The sequence below is a fragment of the Triticum urartu genome, chromosome 4, assembly GCF_003073215.2.
Source record: "Triticum urartu cultivar G1812 chromosome 4, Tu2.1, whole genome shotgun sequence".
NCBI lineage: Eukaryota > Viridiplantae > Streptophyta > Magnoliopsida > Poales > Poaceae > Triticum > Triticum urartu.
Window position 1 is genome coordinate 592,696,922 of NC_053025.1, and position 8,612 is coordinate 592,705,533.

Sequence of the window (8,612 nt, forward strand, 5' to 3'; positions counted from 1 at the left end):
ACATGCTTGCCTGGTTCGGAGAAGTCGGAGTCTAGCTCGGCGAAGTACGCGTCTCCTTTACTCCTCCCGGTATCTACGTATTTAAAGAAAAACCGGATACTACATAAATACCGTGCGTGCACAAAAAGTATCCCAGATATTTTTCAAATAAATATGAAAAAAACTAGACAGAAATATAAAGATGACGGAAAAGGTTTCAAGTTAAAATCATCTTTTGTTTAAAAGTTATAAGAGTTTTGGTCCAGGGACCTTTCTGTAATGAAACAGAAAGTTTCCAGGGTTTTCTTTGTAAAAACAGAAAACATTTCAGTTAAGAACACGCCAGCCCAGAGGGGAAGACGTATTTTGCCCAAAGGCGTTTTCAGAAAACGATTCAAAAAAGAGAAAAAGCTGACGGGGAGGTCCCACCCGTCAGGTTTGAATGTTTGAAAGGGGAAAACAGAGCGCGCCGGCGCCCGAAGCTTGCGGTGGTCGCCGGCGGTGATCCACTGCGAGTTAGGGGGAGGTGAAGGTACCTACGTGATCAGCGTGCCCTCCCGCGTCTGTTGGTGGTGGAGGTGGTCGTCGGCGAGCACCACGTCGACGGTGGCCTCTACTCCGGCGAACGGCGGCTCGGGTGATGTTGGATCTCATCGGGGAAGGCTGCAAGGGCCAAATTGAGGCGCGGGTTAGGTGACTGGGTGCCCTAGGAGGTTACGGGCAGGGTTAGGGAGGTGGAGGAGCCCTCACCCGCATGGATCGTGCCAGAGCCCGAAGCGGACCGAGGCGGCCGGAGACGGAGAAGGAGACCTCCTCGGGGTCCTTCTGTCAGCTTGGAGAGGCTCTGGTGAAGTGGAGTGACTGGCGCTGGTTGAAGGCGAGCTCGGGGTGGCTATTTATAGCCGGCCCGAGGCGGTGCCCGAGAACGGGATAACGCCGGCGTCGATTACGGCGAGTTGGTGACCGGACGGGTGGATTAGGTGGCTGGGCATCAGCGTGGAGGTATACTGGTTCCACTCACACGCTAACCTTGATGGGATTAGGCCTACTCCATGGTCTCGACGGAACGGCGCTCCATGGACCGGTCGGCGGCAGAGAGCGCGCCCTGAGCACGCCAGGCCACGGTGACGGTGCTGCGGTGCGTGCAGGGGCGCAGACGGCCACGCGAAGGCCTCGGGTGGTTTGGGTGGTGCCGGACGGCGCCGAAAGCTGCTGTTGCGCCCTGTCGGCCGCCACGGGTGGCCCTGCCACCGCAGAGGTTGCCGGTGTCGGCGAGGCACGCTGCCACCGACACCTGCGCCCGTCCAAGAGAGTGTGCGGCGCTCTGGATAAGGAGGAGGAGCAGTGCACAAGGTGCCAAGTGTGCACTGGTGAGATCGATGCCAAGTCTCTGAAGAAAACGACACTGACGGCCGACTGAATACTGAAGAAATCTGAATTTTACTGAAACTGAACAGCAACAGTGCCTGCCAGGTGTTTGATGGAATGATTTTGGCATGTGCAAAATTTTTCCTTGAGCTTATCTTTGGTGGGATGGCCTCTCAGTGCACCTGGGGGCTGCCTGATTTTTGGTAGAATTTTTGGGGAAAGAAAAATATGAATTTCACCAAAAATGATGAATCTGGTCCAAACTTGCAGTGGGCAAATTTTGAAATATTTGAACTGTGGAAGAGTGGATCTTGATGGATCTAGGTTGGGGGTGCTAAGGACTAGCCAGAGGAGTTGGTTTGAGATCAAAACTCACAAGAAAAAAGGTACTTCCTTTGTAAATCACCTAGGTCCAAAAATAACAACAGAAATAGTTTTAGGGTTAAAATAAATGAAATAAAAATCCAAAATGGGTTGAACTTGCTAGGATTGGCTACTTGACTTGACCCAAAGTGGAGGAAGAGGTTATGGAGGGTAGATGTCAAAATGAGACATGGTAAAAGAGGGTAAAATTTTGAAATGAGAGGAGGATAAACCCAAAATTCTTAGGGTTTTCCTTTTAGTAGAAAGATTTAAAAATAAAAATTTTGTAGAAACCAGATAAAGTGAAGAGCTCTCAAGACCAAAAGTCCAAGTTGAGAAGAGTACCAAACATTTGTCATAAAAGTTTTGAGAGGGAGAGGTTTAAGAAAAAATTTAAATGGCTTCCAAAAATTTTAAATAGTCTCCTCCAAATCAAATAAAGTTTTTGATAAAAACCAAATAAAAATTTTTGGAGTGTCACAACACCTACCCCCTTAAGAAAAATCTCGTCCCCGAGATTTCAGCTGATCCTCAAATAGGTGTGGGTATTCTGCACGGAGAGAGTCCTCTCTTTCCCATGTCGCTTCATCCTCAGTGTGATTGCTCCACTGAACCTTGAAGAACTTAATTGTTTTCTGACGGGTCCTCCTTTCAGACTCCTCTAAGATTTTTATTGGTCGTTCCTGAAGGAAATATGCCCTAGAGGCAATAATAAAGTTATTATTTATTTCCTTATATCATGATAAATGTTTATTATTCATGATAGAATTGTATTAACCAGAAACATAATACATGTGTGAATACATAGACAAACAGAGTGTCACTAGTATGCCTCTACTTGACTAGCTCGTTAATCGAAGATGGTTATGTTTCCTAACCATGAACAAAAAGAGTTGTTATTTGATTAACGGGATCACATCATTAGAAGAATGATGTGATTGACATGACCCATTCCATTAGCTTAGCACCCGATTGTTTAGTATGTTGCTATTGCTTTCTTCATGACTTATACATGTTCCTATAACTATGAGATTATGCAACTCCCGTTTACCGGAGGAACACTTTGGGTGCTACCAAACGTCACAACGTAACTGGGTGATTATAAAGGAGTACTACAGGTGTCTCCAAAGGTACATGTTGGGTTGGCGTATTTCGAGATTAGGTTTTGTCACTCCGATTGTCGGAGAGGTATCTCTGGGCCCTCTCGGTAATGCACATCACATAAGCCTTGCAAGCATTGCAACTAATGAGTTAGTTGTGAGATGATGTATTACGGAACGAGTAAAGAGACTTGTCGGTAACGAGATTGAACTAGGTATTAAGATACCGGCGATCGAATCTCGGGCAAGTAACATACCGATGACAAAGGGAACAACCTATGTTGTTATGCGGTCTGACCGATAAAGATCTTCGTAGAATATGTAGGAGCCAATATGGGCATCCAGGTCCCGCTATTGGTTATTGACCAGAGACGTGTCTCGGTCATGTCTACATTGTTCTCGAACCCGTAGGGTCCGCACGCTTAAGGTTTCGATGACAGTTATATTATGAGTTTATGAGTTTTGATGTACCAAAGGAGTTCGGAGTCCCGGATGAGATCGGGGACATGACGAGGAGTCTCGAAATGGTCGAGACGTAAATATTGATATATTGGACGACTATATTCGGACATCGGAAAGGTTCCGAGTGATTCGGGTATTTTTCGGAGTACCGGGTAGTTACGGGAGAAGCAATGGGCCTTGATGGGCTTTAGTGGGAAGAGGAGAAAGGGCCAAGGGGCTGCTGCGCCCCCCTCCCCTCTAGTCCGAATTGGACTAGGGAAAAGGGGGCCGGCCACCTCTCCTTCTCCTCCACTTCCTTCTCCCTTCCTCCCCTCTTGGTGGACTCCTACTAGGACTTGGAGTCCTAGTATGACTCCACATCCTGGCTGCACCTAGCCTTGGCCGGCCTCCTCCTCCTCCATCCTTTATATACTGAGGCAAGGGGCACCCCATGAACACAAGTTGATCCACGCGATCTTTTCCTTAGCCGTGTGCGGCGCCCCCAGCCACCATAGTCCTCGATAATATTATAGTGGAGTTTAGGCGAAGCCCTGCTGCAGTAGTACATCAAGATCGTCACCACGCCGTCGTGCTGACGGAACTCTTCCCCGACACTTTGCTGGATCGGAGTCTGGGGATCGTCATCGAGCTGAACGTGTGCTAGAACTCGGAGGTGCCATAGTTTCGGTGCTTGATCGGTCGGATCGTGAAGACGTACGACTACATCAACCAAAAGCTTCCGTTGTCGATCTACTAGGTATGTAGATCACACTCTCCCCTCTCGTTGCTATGCATCACATGATCTTGCATGTGCGTAGGAAAATTTTGAAATTACTACGTTCCCCAACAGTGGCATCCGAGCCTAGGTTTTATATGTTGATGTTATATGCACGAGTAGAACACAAGTAAGTTGTGGGCGATATAAGTCATACTGCCTACCAGCATGTCATACTTTGGTTCGGCGGTATTGTTGGACGAGACGACCCGGACCAACATTACGCGTACGCTTACGCGAGACCGGTTCTCCCGACGTGCTTTGCACATAGGTGGCTTGCGGGCGACTGTCTCTCCAACTTTAGTTGAACCAAGTATGGCTACGCCCGGTCCTTGCGAAGGTTAAAACGGAGTCAAATTGACAAACTATCGTTGTGGTTTTGATGCGTAGGTAAGATTAGTTCTTGCTTAAGCCCGTAGCAGCCACGTAAAACTTGCAACAACAAAGTAGAGGACGTCTAACTTGTTTTTGCAGGGCATGTTGTGATGTGATATGGTCAAGACATGATGCTGATTTTATTGTATGAGATGATCATGTTTTGTAACCGAGTTATCAGCAACTGGCAGGAGCCTTATGGTTGTCGTTTTATTGTATGCAATGCAATCGCGATGTAATGCTTTACTTTATCACTAAGCGGTAGCGATAGTCGTAGAAGCACAAGCTTGGCGAGACGACGACGATGCTACGATGGAGATCAAGGTGTCACGCCGGTGACGATGGCGATCACGACGGTGCTTCGGAGATGGAGATCACAAGCACAAGATGATGATGGCCATATCATATCACTTATAATGATTACATGTGATGTTTATCCTTTTATGCATCTTATCTTGCTTTGATTGACGGTAGCATTATAAGATGATCTCTCACTAAATTATCAAGAAGTGTTCTCCCTGAGTATGCACCGTTGCGTAAGTTCTTCGTGCTGAGACACCACGTGATGATCGGGTGTGATAGGCTCTACGTTCAAATACAACGGGTGCAAAACAGTTGCACACGCGGAATACTCAGGTTATACTTGACGAGCCAAGCATATACAGATATGGCCTCGGGACACAGAGACCGAAAGGTCGAGCGTGAATCATATAGTAGATATGATCAACATAGTGATGTTCACCAATGAAACTACTCCATCTCACGTGATGATCGGACATGGTTTAGTTGATTTGGATCACGTAATCACTTAGAGGATTAGATGGATGTCTATCTAAGTGGGAGTTCTTAAGTAATATGATTAATTGAACTTAAATTTATCATGAACTTAGTCCTGGTAGTATTTTGCAAATTATGTTGTAGATCAATATCTCGCGTTGTTGCTTCCCTGTGTTTATTTTGATATGTTCCTAGAGAAAATTGTGTTGAAAGATGTTAGTAGCAATAATGCGGATTGGATCCGTGATCTGAGGTTTATCCTCATTGCTGCACAGAAGAATTATGTCCTTGATGCACCGCTAGGTGACGGACCTATTGCAGGAGCAGATGCAGATGTTATGAACGTTTGGCTAGCTCAATATGATGACTACTTGATAGTTTAGTGCACCATGCTTAATGGCTTAGAATCAGGACTTCAAAGACGTTTTGAACATCATGGAGCATATGAGATGTTCCAGGAGTTGAAGTTAATATTTCAAGCAAATACCCGAGTTGAGAGATATGAAGTCTCCAACAAGTTCTATAGCTAAAAGATGGAGGAGAATCGCTCAACTAGTGAGCATGTGCCCAGATTGTCTGAGTACTACAATCGCTTGAATCAAGTGGGAGTTAATCTTCCAGATAAGATAGTGATTGACAGAATTCTCTAGTCACCATCACCAAGTTAGTAGAACTTCGTGATGAACTATGATATGCAAGGGATAACGGAAACGATTCCCAAGCTCTTCGTAATGCGGAAATTGACGAAGGTAGAAATCGAGAAAAACATCAAATGTTGATGGTAGACAAGACCACTAGTTTCAAGAAAAGGGCAGAGGGAAGAAGGGGAACTTCAAGAAGAACAGCAAGCAAGTTGTTGCTCAAGTGAACAAACCCAAGTCTAGTCCTAAGCCTGAGACTAAGTGTTTCTACTGCAAAGGGACTAGTCACTGGAAGCAGAACTACCCCAAGTGATTTGCAAATAAGAAGGATGGCAAAGTGAACATAAGTATATTTGATATACATGTTATTGATGTGTACTTTACTAGTGTTTATAGCAACCCCTCAGTATTTGATACTAGTTCAGTTGCTAAGATTAGTAACTCGAAAAGGGAGTTGCAGAATAAACAGAGACTAGTTAAGGGTGAAGTGACGATGAGTGTTGGAAGTGGTTCCAAGATTGATATGATCATCATCGCACACTCCCTATACTTTCGGGATTAGTGTTGAACCTGAATAAGTGTTATTTGGTGTTTGCGTTAAGCATGAATATGATTTGATCATGTTTATTGTAATACGGTTATTCATTTAAGTAAGAGAATAAATTGTTGTTCTGTTTACATGAATAAAACCTTATATGGTTACACACCCAATGAAAATAGTTCGTTGGATCTCGGTCGTAGTGATACACATAATCATAATATTGAAACAAAAAGATGCAAAGTTAATAATGATAGTGTGACTTATTTGTAGCACTGCCGTTTAGGTCATATTGGTGTAAAGCGCATGAAGAAACTCCATGCTGATGGGATTTTGGAATCACTTGATTATGAATCACTTGATGCTTGCGAACCATGCCTCATGGGCAAGATGACTAAGACTCCGTTCTCCGGAGCGAGCAACTGACTTATTGGAAATAATACATACTGATGTATGCGGTCCGATGAGTGTTAAGGCTCACGGCAAGTATCATTATTTTCTGAACTTCACAGATGATTTGAGCAGATATGGGTATATCTACTTGATGAAACATAAGTCTGAAACATTTGAAAAGTTCAAAGAATTTCAGAGTGAAGTGGAAAATCATCGTGACAAGAAAATAAAGTTTCTACGATCTGATCGCGGAGACAAATATTTGAGTTACGAGTTTGGTCTTCAATTAAAACAATGTGGAATAGTTTCACAAACTCATGCCACATGGAACACCACAGCATAATGGTGTGTCCGAACGTCATAACCGTACTTTATTGGATATAGTGCAATCTATGATGTCTCTTACCGATCTACCACTATCGTTTTGGGGTTATGCATTAGAGACAGCTGCATTCACGTTAAAAGGGCACCATCTAAATCTGTTGAGACGACACCGTATGAACTGTGGTTTGGCAAGAAACCAAAGTTGTCGTTTCTTAAAGTTTGGGGTTGCGATGCTTATATGAAAAAGTTTCATCCTAATAAGCTCAAACCCAAATCGGAGAAATATGTCTTCATAGGATACCCAAAGGAGACAGTTGGGTACACCTTCTATCACAGATCCGAAGGCAATACATTCGTTGCTAAGAATGGAAGGAGTTTCTCTCGAAAGAAGTGAGTGGGAGGAAAGTAGAACTTGATGAGGTAACTGTACCTGCTCCATAATTGGAAAGTAGTTCATCACAGAAATCTGTTCCTGTGACTCCTGCACCAATTAGAGAGGAAGATAATGATGATGATCATGTAACTTCGGATCAAGTTACTACCAAACCTCATAGGTCAACCAGAGTGAGATCCGCACCAGAGTGGTACGGTAATCCTATTCTGGAGGTCATGTTACTTGAATATGACGAACCTACGAACTATGAGGAAGCGATGATGAGCCCAGATTCCGATAAATGGCTTGATGCCATGAAATCTGAGATAGGATCCATGTATGAGAACAAAGTGTGGACTTTGGTGGACTTGCCCGATGATCGGCAAGCCATTGATAATAAATGGATCTTCAAGAGGAAGACGGACACTGATAGTAGTGTTACTATCTACAAAGCTAGAATTGTCGCAAAAGTTTTCGACAAGTTCAAGGTGTTGACTACGATGAGAGTTTCTCACTCGTATCTATGCTTAAGTCTGTCCGAATCATGTTAGCAATTGCCGCATTTTATGAAATCTGGCAAATAGATAAACAAAACTGCATTCCTTAATGGATTTATTAAAGAAGAGTTTTATGTGATTCAACAAGAAGGTTTTGTCAATCCTAAAGGTGCTAACAAAATATGCAAGCTCCAGCGATCCATTTATGGACTGGTGCAAGCATCTCGGAGTTGGAATGTACGCTTTGATAAGTTGATCAAAGCATATAGTTTTATACAGACTTGCGGTGAAGCCTGTATTTACTAGAAAGTGAGTGGGAGCACTAAAACATTTCTGATAAGTATATGTGAATGACATATTGCTGATCAGAGATAATGTAGAATTATTCTGCAAAGCATAAAGGAGTGCTTGAAAGGAGTTTTTCAAAGAAAGACCTCGTTGAAGCTGCTTACATATTGAGCATCAAGATCTATAGAGATAGATCAAGACGCTTGATAAGTTTTTTCAATAAGTACAAACCTTGACAAGATTTTGAAGTAGTTCAAAATGGAACAGTCAAAGAAAGAGTTCTTGCCTGTGTTACAAGGTGTGAAATTGAGTAAGACTCAAACCCCGACCACGGCAGAAGATAGAAATAGAATGAAAGTCATTCACTATGCCTCAGCCAT